Source organism: Scyliorhinus torazame, chromosome 16 (genome assembly GCF_047496885.1).
Source record: "Scyliorhinus torazame isolate Kashiwa2021f chromosome 16, sScyTor2.1, whole genome shotgun sequence".
In the NCBI taxonomy this organism is placed as follows: Eukaryota; Metazoa; Chordata; class Chondrichthyes; order Carcharhiniformes; family Scyliorhinidae; genus Scyliorhinus; species Scyliorhinus torazame.
In genome coordinates, this window is record NC_092722.1 from 19,072,591 (window position 1) to 19,089,361 (window position 16,771).

Consider the following 16,771-nt stretch of genomic DNA (forward strand, 5'->3'; position numbering starts at 1 on the left):
CACTTAGGTTGAAATGCCAATATTTTTATTTTGGATTGATACTAAAGATCTTTCGTAACACCTTACTGTCTAAAAATATATATCTAACCTCTTGTAATTAATTTTCATCTCCATGATGGATCATTTCCAATTTGGTCAGGCATCTCTTCCACATTGCCATAAAGGACTCTTAGCAGATAGCTGGAGAAAATATCTTCGACAAGGTTGGACAGGGTCAAGGAGGGGACCAGGATGAGAAACTTGAAGCTGATGTGCCTTCCAAAATATTTCGATCACTCCATGATGTAACATGTGTTTATAATTGTTTGTTTGCTTTGGTCATAGAATATTTTACCCATCACTGGACCACACCAGAGCCAAGATGGCCCAATCGTCACCAGCAGATGAAGGCCCTACATTTGAGCATCTCTGGAGCAGTTTGTAAGTCTGCAGTTTTTTTCTTCTTCACCCCCCCCCCCCCCAATAGACTACTTTGGGGGTGGGGGGGGCTGGGGGCGCACGCGCGCGTGGGATGGAGGGAGGGAGGGGGGGTGCGCAGGGGGGTTGCCTATCTCCAAAAAATCAAGCCAGTTTAGATCACGTCAGAATCCCGAACCCAACTCATCAGCTTCCTGTTTTAATGGAGCAGCCTGGGGGAACGGCACTCCCAAGGAAGTGGGTTGGCTATTTAAATATTATAATGAGACTCCATGCTTCATTGTCATTCCCCGTTTGAAATTTAAGGATGGATGTTATCAATTTCGATAGGGGCGGCACAGTGGTTAGCATTGCTGCCTCACGGCTGTGGATCCGGATTCGACCCCGGCCCTGGGTCACTGTCCGTGAGGAGTTTGCACATTCTCCCCGTGTCTGCGTGGGTCTCACCCCCACAACCCAAAGATGTGCAGGGTAGGTGAATTGGCCATGCTCAATTGCCCGTGAATTGGAATTTAAAAATAAAAAATCATAGTCTCGATTTTGGAGAATTCAGCCCATGTCCCCAAGCCAGCATAAAAACGGTGGAGTTTTACTCATGAAATTCCTGGAAAAAAGTTAAACAAATTCCTAGCCCTGCAGGGGGCTAGCAGGGACCCGGAATGAATCTCTCAGCTTTTGCTGCAGATATGGGCCCCCGCACTTCCGGGTCAGAGGCCGCGCATGCACACGGCGCCGACCTCCAGCGGCCGCGCTGTGCTCCATGGTAGACTCGGACCGCAAAGCCAGGCCGAAGAAAGAGAACCCCCCCCAATTGGCCGCACGCCCGAGCCGTCGGGAACTCGGCCAGTCGGGAGCGCAGGATTGCTGAGTGGGCCTCTGGCAATGGTCCCCGGCAGCGCGGCGTACGGTGACGCTGATTATCGGTGCCCAGAAAATCGCCGAGCCCGATTACAGCATCAAACTGGATTCTCCGCCCTGGTGCAGGCTGCGATTTTGGCATTGGGCTGCCAATCCAGCCTCAGGAATTTCTGAACTATAAAGATCTGAAAGGTGATAATTTGATTCCTGAGTAGAATTGATCTAATAAAATTCAAAAATCAGCTGGAGTTCCCAGACCATTTCATTGCTTGTGAGCTTTGTTGAATTGTTCTGCTATTCACTACTTTTATCAGGAGAGCTGTCCTATGCAAAGACCAGCATGATTCATCCTATCCTTGACCTAGAAGTGCTTGATCTTTATATTATAAGGGTCAGACACATATAGGGTTAATGTGGGACTGAGTGCAGTACCATCCACACAGTGATGTAAGAAGGCACATTACATGCACCCAAAGTCCAGTTTTGAACAACTGTGCAAGTATCCTAACTTCTATCCTTTAAATATTTGTAAATAATTCCAAGAGGCAATGAAGACTTACGGTTAATAATTGATTATGAAAACTTCTTCAGACCTATGGAACTATAACCACCACCCTACAACATGGTAGTAGCTTGTGGAAACCCAAAATCTATCAGAACATGCACAGAAAAACAAAAGTGCTGGAAAAGTAAGAAAATAGTCATAAAAAAGCCAGAGGAAAATTAACCAGGGAAAGCTCCAAAGAAAACCTTGGAAGCTGGAGGCAGAAATTTAAAAATCCCGACTTTGCAGAAAACTCATCGAACCTCCTTTGAAAGTTTAGCTTCTAATCCCAGAGACTTAGCAGGGGGTGAGCTAAACCTTTTCAAGCTCCAGGCTACAGAAAATCCTGAGGAATCTTTAAATAATTCCGAGTCAGAAGTGCAGTTTGAAACCAATCCGCTGCTAAAACCTGATTCCCGAGTCTGCACCTGAATGTGATGTCTGAACTTGCTCCCAAACAGAAAAAAATAATTAGTTAAATAGTTTAGGTGAATTGTAACATCTAACCTCAGCTGAGAGCAACCAAAAACCAGGATTTGACAACTTTGTGAGTTTTAAATAAAACGCTGAGCAAGAGACTGTTGCAAACAGCCACTGTTGATTTTTTTTCCCCAAGTTGAGCGTGATCATCATTGTAATGGAACCTACCAAAACCCACTAGCATAGGAAATCATTTGTCTCGGGTGAACTGTGACACCATCTTGAAATTCAGAAAACTCTGAAAAGCAGTTTTAAATTTTAAACCATGAATCAGAATTCAATTCTCCCAGCAAAATTTGGACAGTCAAAGCCCAAACCTAATGAAAAATTGGGTCTCCTGGGGAAGATAACTTCTAAGCTACCAGAGTCCATCAGGTCGAAGTAGAAAGTCAGAAAAAGTCCAGATTAATATATTTTTAAATATTGGTTTCATGAACTAATACCGTGTACTGATCAGCCCCCAACCAGATTTGATGAAATATTAAAAACCGTTGACAAATTCTTTAACCATCAAGTTGTGGAGTGCACAGAGCTTAAAAAGTTTGATCCCAGTAAATCTGCAAAAGAGAAAAATGCATTACTCTCACAAACCACACGAGGGTTGGGAGCGTCAGAGAGGCAAAGAACTTTCCAAAGCCCCCAAAATATATATTTTTGGAAACCCTGACACATTACCCAAACTACTACAGCAGATGATCATGTGATGCAATCAGCTGATTGTGAATGAAGAAACGTTATTTGATGAAGTCCAAAATATACAAACCCTACAAAGGAAAATTAAGTAAGTTTGGAAAATGTTTATATCAAAGTTTATATCAAAGCTGATTTGGAAGATTTGAACCATAAAATTCAAACTGAGCATGTACCTTTGAAAGTGCATGATGAACTGCCTTCAACGAACCAAACTGTTTGAGACCTGAACAAACAAATTCATGAGGCATCACAAAAGCACAAGGAGGAATTAGTAACTTTGAATTTCATTGCTGGTAAATTGAAGTAGGAGTTGGAAAAAGTGAACCAGAATTACAGCCAGGCAACGGGGGGGAAATTGCTGATGCACAAGAACAGTTGTTTGAAAGCAGAATTAACAACCACAACTAATTAACTTATTGAACTTTGGTCCAATCTGAACAACATGATGGTTGAGATGCGCAATATTGAAGAGTAAATCCGTGATCATGGAAGAAAGATTCCGGGCAGAACTGAATGCCCAGGTGAAGTTGTCAAACTTGTCTAAGAGTTCCGCAGATAACATTAAAACAAAGGCAACTCAATTTACCAGAATAGTTGTGTTGTACCCTCAATAACGACACTAGAGAGTAGAACGGTAAAAAAGGCTTTACTAAACTAAGAACTAGCCTGGTGCCGGGACGGGTGCTTACTGGGTGCTGCCCACAAGGCGGCCCCTTGTATACGACTCCCAGGTGGGAGCTGGAGGCAGAGTCCCCCAGGGTTCCAAGCCCGATCTTAAAGGGGACATCACCTTACATGATGATAAGGGTACAGTAACACAGTGACCATTCATCACAAGTTGCTGAATGAAAAGAGTCATATGATTGAAAAGCAAGAAGAAAGTACTCAGAAATTTGAGTAAAATTCTGAAACTGAGAACGAGGGTTCCACTTTTGAAACGCAAACGTCCGAAAGTCGTGATGACCTACACGATTGAAGAAGCAAAATAAAATTACGAGGAGGTGAGTGTGATGTTCACCTGCCCCACAAGAAACGAGTTAGAATAACACCACTACCCAGCGCAACAGCTGGATTAACCAAGAGTGTTTCACTACAAAACAATGGAAGAAAAGGATGAAAACATGCCCAGATGTCGGTCCAATCTCAAAACCTGCAGGAAGAACCAGCAGCCACAGAGACGACCTAACCTCTGACAGTAGTGTGAAAGGGATATGAAAGGGTCATAATGCCTCCAGACCACCTGAAGCTTTGAATTCAAGGAGTTAAAGGGGATGATAGGGTGGCGATAATGTAGCAAATACAATGTAAGTGTATCATTATAATATAGGACACAAGGTAAACTATCATCACTTGAAGTGTATTGGATAAGGTCTTGGGGAGATGGAGTGTGAGGGTCTGGCACAAAGAGGGTTAATGTGGGACTGAGTACACAGTGATGTAAGAGGCACATGACCTGCACCCAGGGTCACTCTATTGGTGGCCAGAGCCATGTATACCAGCCAGTACGGAGACAGCTCCTAGTTTGTACCATTTAATTTATATTTGTAAATAGTTCTCACTAACTATGAACACTTCTTCAGACCTACAAACTATGACCAACCCTACAAACAATCCTTACGTAGGGTGCTTGAAATTGAAGGGGTTGCATTTCCCAGCAAATATGTCCCTCTGTTTGATGAGTAAAAATGCATTAGAAAGATTTTATTTTAAGTATCTCCATCTTAATTAAATGGTTCTCCTGTTGCATCCTCCGGGCTGAATTTTCTGGCCCTTCCGGCTGGCAGGGTCTTCCAGCTCCACCAATGGTGACTTCCGCGGTGAGTTCCCCTGCAGCATGGCCAGTAAATAACGCAAATGCTATTGACTTCAACGGGAACGGGAGCTCCCATCGAGGCCAATGGCCAGTCTTGTTGCAACAATGGAAAAAATGTTGTGTGGGGGAGGGACAGAGAATCCCACCCAATGAATGAGGTTGGCAAGTCTCGGGGTAAGTTTCATCGAAACGCACTTGGTGAACTATGGCATTTGGTTGTTTTTCAGAGAACCAGATAGTACTTACTTTGATATTCCACAAACCAACCTTTCCGGCAGTAATGAGGCTGTGCCAAATCTACCACAGAACCGAACCGAGGTTTGCATGGACGTTTTTCAGATGAGGGATATGAATGAATCCGTGATGGTGAGTGTGGTCAAAACACCTTCTTTTGGTTCATGTTGTTTGGTATGGTAATGGTATAATGATCAAAAATGTTAGATTATTGAAAGGGTGAGATTCGACCTCTAAATTGTAACATTCTTCTGTTGTGACCATTTTTATAGCACAAGAATAACAGTCACACTTTTTTGTGGATAGGTCATGGTTAATTACGAAGTGGTATTTGTCAGAAAATGTTGTGTTGGATCCTCGGAACAATAAGCAATTTTAGGTTTGGATAAGTGATGCAGGCACTAAAATTGGTACCTTGGTCAGAAAGACTTTTCTTCCTATTTTCCTGCTCCAATTTTCACCTCTTCTCTCCGAAGGCACTGGTTGTTGCTGGAAATGATTACACATGTGCCTACATCTTCCAATACTTGACCCAAAGTAGTCATTCTATTTAACAGTGTGTGTGTGTGTGTGGGGGGGGGGGGGGGGGGGTAGTAAATGTGTACAATTCTGTCCTTATCTGATGTCCAAATGCTTTGTAACAAAAATCAATGGAAAGCAACGAGGAGTGGCTGTGTAAATTGTCAACCGTAATCCTAATTAAGATGAACTAACTCAGCTTAAATTCCAGTTAAACCTGGAACCTTTCTAATCTTTATGGCCCAGCTCCATAATAAGTATCATGTTTACCAACTGAGCCATTGGAAACCTGAAGATCTAATAGATCCTTCACCCTTGACATACACACATATATATTTTGCTTAAACATACAGATGCATGTACATGCACACACATGATAACATACACATTTACCAAACGAACAGAGTTATCATATTGGGTATGCTGTCACCAAGTTTAACACTTGGGCGCTCTGCCAATTTTGTTGGAAGCTATTATATTTACCATAAGGCATGATATGTTTGTGCTGCTGTAGTCAAACGGGCTCATTGTGAACCGTTTTAAAGGTAAATTTAGGAAATTTACCTTTAAATTTAGGAAATTTACTGGGATATTTGGCAGATTGGGATGCCAATGCTCCATGTAGGCCCAAAGATTCTCCCTGCCTGCCTGGGTTGGGGGGATAGCCAAAGAATACCCTGTAGAGGTGCCCCCCCCTTTTAGCTTAGAGTAGGGGGTTAATAAAGGTGGGACCTGTAAGGAAGGGAGACGGCTTTTGCACTATGTTTATAGTTTCATGTACATTGTTTATTTTGTTGTTGTTATAATACCAAAAATACCTCAAAAAATGTTCATTTAAAAAAAAAAGAGTTGTCCCCCCTGCAACCCCACACGCACACAACGGTAACCTGGCTTTTTTTGTATTTTTAAAATTATTTTTTTCTTAAAGTTGTTGAGGGGGCAGCTTGTTGAAGTGCCCTCCCAGTAACCTTGTACTTCTCTGCAGCTGGAAGGCTTCAGATTGGCCCTCCAGCTAGGAGTCTGCCCACCACCCTTAATTGGTGACTGTCTATGTGGAGTTTGCACATTCTCCCAGTGTCTCTATAGGTTTGACTTCCAATGGCAACCATGGAGTTAGTGGTCGCACATTTGGTGGCTCCTGCTGAAGGTGGATTTTGTTGGTCCTTCCCCACCTGTATGGTGTTTTCTTTGAGGTGTGTGAGTGCCCAGGGAAGGGAATACTCCTATGGTGAGGTCAGTGTATGGATCAGAGGACAAGAAGAGAGAGAGAAAGAGAGAGCTGCTGGAGCAGCATATTTTCGTGGTGTCCTGCAAATGAAGATGGCAGAGGGCAAGGGGACAGTGGTGCCTGCCCAATGGTCGACGGAGCAACTGGTGGAGTTTTTGAATGGAAAATTCCAGCAGCAGAGGAAAGAGGCTTTGGAGGATTTGGCCTAGGTGGTGGAGCCGCTGAGAGCTGTGATTGAGAGAGTGGAGCAGAGGCTGGAGGCTCACGGCCTGGTGGTTCAGAAGGTGGAGGTGTTGGTGGGAGAGCATGAGGAGCAGATGGCTTCATTGGAGATGGAGTTGGGGATGGTTCTGGACAATCAGAAGAGGCCGAGGGAGAAATTAGAGGACCTGAAGAACCGCTCCAGGAATCAGAAGCTGAGGATCATCGGGATGCCTGAGGGCATTGACGGAGTGGATGTCGCCAAGTATGGAGCGAATATGCTGAGAGGTTGATAGGGGAGGGGGCCTTCGACTGGCCTTTCTGGATGGATAGGGCGAACAGGGCGCTGATGAGGAGGCCGCAGTTGGGGGAGCCACCGAGGGCGATGGTGGGGTGGCTGCATCAATTCTTGGACAAAGAAAAGATCTTGAAGTGGGCGAGGCAGACAGAAGGTGCACCTGAGAAGGGAGTGAGCTGTGGGTCTACCTGGACCTGGATGCGGAGTTGGCGAAGAGGAGGGCATCCCTCTTTAAGAAGGGGGTGAAGTTTGTTCCCTACCCGTTTGTGGGTGACACATCAGAAACAGGATTTTATTATGATTCGCCAGAGGAGTAGATGGACTTTATGAGGGACCGTGGACTGGGAGGCGTGTGAGGACATTGAACTTTAGAGAGGAGCATTGTGTTCATTGTAAAGTGTATGGGGTGGGTTTCGACGGGGAAGTGGCGATGGTAAGTTGTTTGTTTCTCATTATTTGTTGGCGATTCGGATGATTGGAGGGAGGTTGGGGGTGAGGGCAATTCGGATGATTGGAGGGAGGTTGGGGGGTGAGGGCAAGTCAGAGGCCTTGGGCGGGGGCCACCATGATAGCTGGGCGGGTAGTTAACGGGAGTGAAATGGAGCGTTCGCAGGAGGAAGGGAGGCATTGGGGTTGGTTCTTTAAGGATGGCGCGCGGGGGGTTGCTGACATGGGTGTGGTTGGTATGGCGCAGTTGGGAAGGGAGAGAGGGCGGTGGACATCGAAGGGTGAGCTTGGAGGGGTGCATGACGTGGGCCAGGGGCTGGCTCAAAAAGGGGGGTGGCTAATTGGCAGGGGAGGGGGCGGGGAGCCCCCCCCCCCCCTAACCAGGCTGGTCAAGTGGACTTGCGAGAGCTTATTGGACCGCTTAAACGGTCGCGTGTATTCATGTATTTGAGAAGTCTGAAGACAGACCTGGTGTTTTTACAGGAGACACAGCTGAAGTTGGAGGATCAGACAAGGCTGAGGCGCTGCTGGAGTAGGTGGCTGACTCGGCGTGGGTGGCTGACTCGGCGTGGGTGGCTGACTCGGCGTGGGTGGCTGACTCGGCGTGGGTGGCTGACTCGGCGTGGGTGGCTGACTCGGCGTGGGTGGCTGACTCGGCGTGGGTGGCTGACTCGGCGTGGGTGGCTGACTCGGCGTGGGTGGCTGACTCAGGCGTGGGTGGCTGACTCAGGCGTGGGTGGCTGACTCAGGCGTGGGTGGCTGACTCAGGCGTGGGTGGCTGACTCAGGCGTGGGTGGCTGACTCAGGCGTGGGTGGCTGACTCAGGCGTGGGTGGCTGACTCAGGCGTGGGTGGCTGACTCAGGCGTGGGTGGCTGACTCAGGCGTGGGTGGCTGACTCAGGCGTGGGTGGCTGACTCGGCGTGGGTGGCTGACTCGGCGTGGGTGGCTGACTCGGCGTGGGTGGCTGACTCGGCGTGGGTGGCTGACTCGGCGTGGGTGGCCGACCCGGCGTGGGTGGCCGACTCGGAGTAGGTGGCCGACTCGGAGTATTCAGCGATTGTGGTTTCTGACCACATTGGGTGGGTTTGCCGGTGGTTCAGGAGAGGCGCAACGGCCACAGTGGAGGTTAGATGAGGGACTGTTGGCAGATGAGGGGGTGTGCGAGTTGGTGAGGTCTGCCATTTGTGGCTATGTGGAGTTGAATAACATGGGAGAGGTCGCAACCACCACGCTGTGGGAGGCACTCGAGGCTGTAGTTAGAGGGGAGTTTATTTTGATTCAGGTGCACAGGGAGAGGGTGGAGCGGGAGGAGAGGGCAAGGCTGGTAGATAAGATTTTGAGGGTGGACAGGAGGTTCTCAGTGGGGCCAGAGGAGGGGTTGTTGAAGGAGATGCAGAGGCTCCAGATGGAGTTTGTGTTAGTGTCTCCGGGGAAGGTGGTGGGGCAGTTGCGGAGGGCCAGAGGGGCAGCGTATGAGTACAGGGAGAAGGAGAGTAGGATGCTAACCGATCAGTTGAGGAATCAAGCAGTGGCGAGGGAGACTGGTAGAGTGAGGGACGAGGGGGGTAAGGTGGTAATGGATCTGCAGGGGGTGAATGGGGCATTTGAGGCCTTTTATAGGAGGCTGTATGAGTCGGACTGTGTGCAGGAGGTGATAGGGGAGGATCAGACGGGTTTTGTGAAGGGAAGGCAGTTGTCTGCGAATGTGCGGGGGTGACTTAATGTGATTATGATAACCTCTGAGGGGCAGGAAGTAGAGGTAGGTGTCGATCGATGCGGAGTAGGCCTTTGATCGGGTGGAGTGGGCATATTTCTTTTGAGGTGCTGTGGTGGTTTGGATTCGGGCAGAGGTTTGTGGATTGGGTCCAGCTGCTGTACAAGGCAGCACGGTAGCCTTGTGGATAGCACAATTGCTTCACAGCTCCAGGGTCCCAGGTTCGATTCTGGCTTGGGTCACTGTCTGTGCGGAGTCTGCACATCCTCCCCATGTGTGCGTGGGTTTCCTCCGGGTGCTCCGGTTTTCTCCCACAGTCCAAAGATGTGCGGGTTAGGTGGATTGGCCATGATAAATTGCCCTTAGTGTCCAAAATTGCCCTTGGTGTTGGGTGGGGTTACTGGGTTATGGGGATAGGGTGGTGGTGTTGACCTTGGGTGGGGTGCTCTTTCCAAGAGCCGGTGCAGACTCGATGGGCTGAATGGCCTCCTTCTGCACTGTAAATTCTATGAATCTATGAAAGGCGGCGGTGGAGACTGCAGACGAACGGAGTGAGTTCGGGGTACTTTGGGTTACATTGTGGGACGAGGCAGGGGTGCCCACTCTCCCAATGCTTTTTGCTTTGGTGATAGAGCCATTGGCAATGGCGCTTAGGGCTTTGAGGGATTGGGCGAGGGGTGCCGAGCATCGGATTTCGCTGTATGCGGCTGACTTGTTAGATATTTTGGAACCGATGGACAGCATTGGGGGGATATTGGGGACCTTGGAGGAATTTGGTCTGTTTTTGAGGTATAAATTGAACCCGAGAAAGAGTGAGGTGTTCCCAATTAATGGCAGATGGCAGGAAAGGAGATTAGGCGAGTTGCTGTTTAGGGTGGTGGGGACGAGCATTAGGTACGTCGGTATCCAGGTGGCATGGAGCTGGGCCCAACTGCACAGACTGAACTTGGCCCGATTGGTGGATGAAGGCGGGCTTTAAGAGGTGGGATGTTCTGCCATTGTCGCTGGCTGGGAGGGTGCAGACAGTGAAAATGAAGGGGCTGCCTAAGTTTCTGTTCGTGTTTCAGAACCCCCTATCTTTGTCACTAAGTAGGAAAGTCAATGGGCTGATCTCGGGGTTTGTGTGGACAGGAAAGGCACTGCGGGTGCGGCGGACTTTTCTGAAATGGGGACGAGGTGGGTGGCTGGCGCTGCCGAATTTGATAAATTATCATTGGGCGGCCAATATTGCGATGGTGAGAAAGTGGGCTGTGGAGGAGAGGTCGGTTTGGGGTCGGGTAGAGGCGGTGCGCATAGGGGAACGAGTTTGAGGCCTTTGTTGTTGGCACCTTTGCCGTTCTCGCCAGCCAGGTACTCCGTGAGCCCAGTGGGGGTGTCGGCTTCAAAGTTGTGGGGGCAGTGTGGGCAGAATTTTGGGTTGGAGGGTATATCGTTCTGGCCACAGATCTGCGACAACCATAGGTTTGTGCTGGTGGGGCTGGACGTGAGGTTCTGGGGGTGGCGGCAGGTGGGGATAGATTACTTCAGGGACTTGCTTACCGGGGAGGCAAATTTGTGGGGCTGGAGGAGTTGGAGGAAATGTATGAGTTGCCCAAAGGGAATGGTTTTAGGCACCTGCAGGTTCGGGATTTCGTGGGGAGTGAGCTGCCGTCCTTCCCAGGGCTGCCGCCTCTGGCGTTGCACGACGAGCTGTTATTGGAAGACTAAATAGAGGGGAAGGTGTCGGATGTCTGTAAGGAATTGATGGAGAAGGAGGGAGCTCTGTTGGAGGAGATTAAGCACAAATGGGAGGAGGAGCTAGGAGGGAGGTGGGGACCAGGACGTGGGCGGAGGCCTTGCGGAAGGCAAATTATTGTATCTGACGTTAAGCCTCCTCCAATTTAAAGTGATGCCACATGACGGTGGTGAGGATGAGCAGGTTCTTGGCCGGGGTGAAGGATAGGTGTGGTACGTGGGGTGCCAGCGAATCACGGCCACATGTTCTGGGTGTGCCCACGATTGAGGGGGTTCTGGCAGGGGTCTCGGACTCGATGTCCAAGGTACTGGGTGTCACTTCCGGGTGCGGCTATGCAGAGCTAGGTCGCATATTCGGCAGCTCCTGCTTGGAACGGACTTTTGGGCTCTTTTACAGGGCCCCCACGGCATTTGTTTGACATTTCCCGGTGTGGGAAGAAGGCGGCAATATTCCCCCGACAGTGTCCCCCAGGAAGGGTATGTCTCTTGGTTGCCAGACACACGCAGAAACAGTGAAAGATTTGGCTGCAACTACAGGATAAACAGGGCCTCTTCCAGCATGCAGGCGGGGGAAGGGCAAGCTTAAAGCTGCAAGCTGACCTGAGGGCCTGTATCAAAGGTGAATTCTAGCAGCAGAGGGAACAACTGTGAAAAGACCTCATCAAGGCCACTGAAGGGACTTCCGGTTGCGGTGATGCCTAGCTAGCCGCACGCTTCGGCGGCTCCAGCTCCGACGGACCTTCGGGCTCTTTTAAGAGCCTCAACGGGGAATTTTTCGACGACGCAACCCGGTGTGGGGCGTGTGAGAAGGGAGTCCCCCCCAAACGAAGGAGGAAAAAACCGGCGGCGGCGGCTGCAGCGCGAGGAATCGTCGACCAAAGGGTCAGAAAGAGAGAAGTACAAGATGGCGGCGGAGAAAGCGCAGGCGACATGGGGGCCTGAGCATGAAATTGTGAGACGGTGCGTGGAGCTGCTGAAGAGGGAGGTGCTGACCCCGTTGCTACAGGCAATTGAGGGGCTCAAGGAGACATTAAAGACCCAGGAGACAGAGCTCCGTGTGGTGGAGCAGAAGGTGACAGATATTGAGGACGAGATCCTGGGCCTGGCGGTTAAGACACAGACGCACGAGGCACTTCATAAAAAGTGTACTGAAAGGATCGAAGCCCTAGAAAATGGAGCGCGAAGGAAGAACCTTCGGATACTGGGTCTCCCTGAGGGTGTGGAAGGAGTGGACTGTGGAGCGTACGCAAGTACGATGCTGAGCTCACTGATGGGTGCTGAGGCCCCTACGGGCCCCTTGGAGGTGGAGTGGGCAAATCGGATTCCGGCGAGAAGACCAAAAGCGGGAGAACCACCCAGGGCGATAATCGTGCGATTTTACCGCCTTAAGGATAGAGAAGAGGTCCTGAGATGGGCTAAAAAGGTGCGGAGTAGCAGATGGGAGAATGCAGTGGTACGGGTATACCAGGATTGGAGTGCGGAGGTGGCGAGAAGGAGGGCGAGCTTCAACCGAGCCAAAGAGGTGTTGCATAAAAGGAAGGTGAAGTTCGGGATGCTGCAGCCGGCAAGACTATGGGTCACGTATCAGGAGAGACACCATTATTTCGAGACGGCGGAGGAAGCATGGACCTTCATCAAAGAAGAGAAATTGGATCGGAACTGAGGGACTGATGCTGCAGGAAATGTTATTGTTAATGTTACGGTGGAAGTTAATTGAGAAGTAAACAGGGAAGGGGGAGACATTGGGGAAATGTGGGCGCCGGTGAGGGGGGAAAGACGGGACATAGTTGGAGAATGGAGAAGGGGAGGGGGAGGGGAAAGGGAGCTGCGCCATAAGAGGCGGGTCAGGTAAAGGGATGTTCCCGCACCAGAAAGAATAAGGCGGGAAGACAGGCGCAAGGCGGATGGGAGTTCCCCACATGGGGAGGTCGAGGAGTGAGCAGGAGTAGCCGGGGTCAGTTGAAGTCAGCTGACTTACGGAAGTAATATGGGGGGAGCAATCAAGCTAGAAAGAGATCTAGCGGGGAGGGGAGGAGGGAGGGAGAAGGGGGGGGGGACAACTGGGTTGCTGCTGCGGAAATCCAAAAGGAAATGGCTAAAGAGTGGGTGGGCGGGGATGGTGTGCGACGCTGGGGGAGCGAGCGGGAGCGCGGAGGCGGGATATGGGACTGGCCTAGAGAAGGTAATGGCTAGTCGACACGGGAGGGGGGCAGGTAGCCCCCTAGTGAGGCTGATCACGTGGAACGTGAGAGGCCTGAACGGACCGATAAAAAGGGCCCGAGTGCTCGCGCATTTGAAAGGACTAAGGGCAGACGTGGTTATGCTCCAAGAGACGCACCTAAAGGTGGCGGACCAAGTTAGGCTAAGGAAAGGATGGGTGGGACAGGTGTTCCACTCAGGACTGGACGCAAAGAATAGAGGGGTGGCCATTTTGGTGGGGAAACAGGTCGCATTTGAAGCAAAGAACATCGTAGCAGATAGCGGAGGTAGATATGTAATGGTGAGTGGCAGGCTGGAGGGAATGGAGGTCGTGTTGGTTAACGTGTATGCCCCAAACTGGGACGATGCGGGATTTATGAGACGGATGCTGGGGCGTATACCGGACCTGGAGGTAGGAAACTTGATTTTAGGAGGGGACTTTAATACGGTGCTGGACCCGGGGCTAGATAGATCCAGCTCAAGGACCGGAAGAAGGCCGGCAGCGGCCAAGGTACTTAAGGGGTTTATGGACCAAATGGGGGGAGTGGATCCATGGCGATTTCTTAGACCTAGGGCTAGGGAGTATTCCTTCTTCTCCCATGTCCATAAAGTGTACTCCCGGATAGATTTTTTTGTTTTGGGAAGGTCGTTGATCTCTAGGGTGGAAGAAGCTGAGTACTCAGCCATAGCGGTTTCGGATCATGCCCCACATTGGGTGGACCTGGAATTAGGAGAGGAAAGGGAGCAGAGAACACTCTGGCGATTAGATGTGGGACTGATGGCGGATGAGGGAGTGTGTGCAAGAGTGCGGGGGTGTATTGAGAGATACCTGGAGGTCAATGACGACGGCGAGGTCCCTGTGGGAGTGGTATGGGAAGCACTAAAAGCGGTGGTCAGAGGAGAGCTGATCTCCATTGGGGCCCACAAAAGGAAAACAGAGGCCAAGGAAAGGGAAAGATTACTGGGGGAGATTTTAAGGGTGGATAGGGAATTTGCAGAGACCCCGGAGGAGGAATTGTACAGGGAGAGGAGACGACTCCAGACGGAATTTGACCTTCTGACCACCAGAAAGGCGGAGGTACTGTGGAGGAAGGCACAGGGGAGGAGGTATGAATATGGGGAAAAGGCGAGTCGCCTGTTGGCTCATCAATTGCGAAAGAGGGCAGCAGCGAGGGAAATAGGAGGAATTAGAGACGAAAGGGGAGACACGGTGCGAAGGGCAGGAAAGATAAATGAGGTGTTCAAGACCTTCTATGAGGAACTGTATAGGTCTCAACCCCCAGAGGGAGAGGAGGGGATGCGGCAGTTCCTGGACCAATTGAGGTTCCCGAAAGTGGAGGAGCGGGGGGTGGTAGGCCTGGGGGCACCGATTGGGGTGGACGAGGTTATTAAGGGACTGGGAAGCATGCAAGCAGGGAAGGCCCCAGGACCAGACGGGTTCCCGGTGGAGTATTACAGAAAATATGTGGACTTGTTGGCCCCGTTGATGGTGAGGACGTTCAATGAGGCCAGGAAAGGGGGGACTCTACCCCCGACGATGTCGGAGGCGACGATATCGTTAATTTTGAAGAGGGATAAAGATCCGTTGCAGTGCGGGTCCTATAGACCCATTTCATTGTTGAACGTGGACGCCAAATTGTTGGCAAAGGTACTGGCATCGAGGATAGAGGACTGTGTCCCGGGGGTGGTGCACGAAGATCAGACAGGGTTCGTAAAAGGGAGACAACTGAATGTTAACGTGCGACGACTATTAGGGGTGATAATGATGCCCCCAGTGGAGGGGGAGGCAGAGATAGTGGCGGCAATGGACGCAGAGAAGGCATTTGATAGGGTGGAGTGGGAGTATTTATGGGAAGTGTTAAGGAGGTTTGGGTTTGGGAACGGGTTTATTAGCTGGGTTAGACTTCTTTATGGGGCTCCAACGGCAAGCGTAGTTACAGGTCGACATAGATCGGAGTATTTCCGACAATATAGGGGAACAAGACAGGGATGCCCGCTGTCTCCATTGTTGTTCGCGTTGGCAATTGAACCTCTGGCCATGGCGTTGAGAGACTCCAGGAAATGGAGAGGGGTGATTAGAGGGGGAGAAGAACACCGAGTCTCGTTATATGCGGATGACCTATTGTTATACGTGTCGGACCCAGCGGGGGGAATGATAGAGGTTATGCGAATTTTGAGGGGGTTCGGGGATTTCTCGGGGTATAGGCTAAACATGGGAAAGAGTGAATTATTTGTGATACATCCAGGGGACCAGAGTAGAGAGATAGAAGGCTTGCCTCTAAGGAAAGTGGAAAGAAACTTCCGATACCTGGGGATTCAGATCGCTAGGAGCTGGGGAACCTTGCACAGACTTAATCTGACACGGTTGGTAGAACAAATGGAGGAGGACTTCAAGAGGTGGGACATGCAGCCTCTATCGCTGGCGGGCAGGGTGCAAGCAATTAAGATGATGGTCCTCCCGAGGTTCTTATTTGTATTTCAATGTCTCCCTATACTAATCACTAAGACCTTTTTTAATAAAATAGACAGGAGCATCACGAGCTTCGTGTGGGCAGGGAAAGTTCCGAGAGTAAGGAGGGGGTTCCTTCAGCGTAGTAGGGACAGAGGAGGATTGGCACTACCGAACTTGGGCGATTACTATTGGGCCGCCAATGTGGCAATGATACGTAAATGGATGATGGAGGGTGAGGGAGCGGCGTGGGAAAGACTGGAGAGAAAGTCCTGTAAAGGGACGAGTTTAGAGGCGCTGGTGACGGCGCCGCTACCGATCTCACCTAAAAAGTTTACCACGAACCCGGTGGTGGCGGCAACATTGAATATCTGGGGACAGTGGAGGCGACAGAGAGGGGTGCGGGGAGCCCTGGTGGGGTCCCCAATCAGGAACAACCATAGGTTCGCCCCAGGAAGAATGGATGGAGGATTTCAGAGCTGGTTCCAGTTGGGAATTAGGAGGGTGGGAGATTTATTTATAGATGGGACTTTTGCGAGCTTGGGAGCATTGGAGGAAAAGTATAAGTTGCCCCGGGGAAATTTCTTGAGATATATGCAGGTGAGGGCATTTACTAGACAACAGGTGAGGGAATTTCCATTGCTCCCGACACAGGGGATACAGGACAGGGTGCTTTCAGGGGTGTGGGTCGGAGAGGGCAAGGTGTCAGAGATTTACCGAGAGATGAGGGAAGAGGGGGAGGAGTCGGTGGGCGAACTAAAAGGAAAGTGGGAAGAAGAACTAGGGGAGGAGATAGAGGAGGGTATGTGGGCTGATGCCCTAAGCAGGGTAAATTCCTCTTCCTCATGCGCCAGGCTTAGCCTGATTCAATTTAAGGTGCTACATAGAGCACACATAACGGGAGCAAGATTGAGCAGGTTCTTTGGAGTGGAGGACAAATGT

The 16,771-nt window shown here is 50.2% G+C and overlaps 1 long non-coding RNA gene across 1 annotated transcript in view; it reads left to right on the forward strand.

The window, feature by feature from the left end:
• Window positions 1-5,162, forward strand: part of LOC140392615 (uncharacterized) — a 135,739-nt gene extending 130,577 nt beyond the window's left edge. The window contains exons 3-4 of the long non-coding RNA XR_011935402.1: window positions 325-420; window positions 5,033-5,162. This is a non-coding gene — a long non-coding RNA (uncharacterized lncRNA). The remainder of the gene's footprint in view (window positions 1-324; window positions 421-5,032) is intronic.
• The last annotated feature ends 11,609 nt before the right edge of the window (window positions 5,163-16,771 follow it).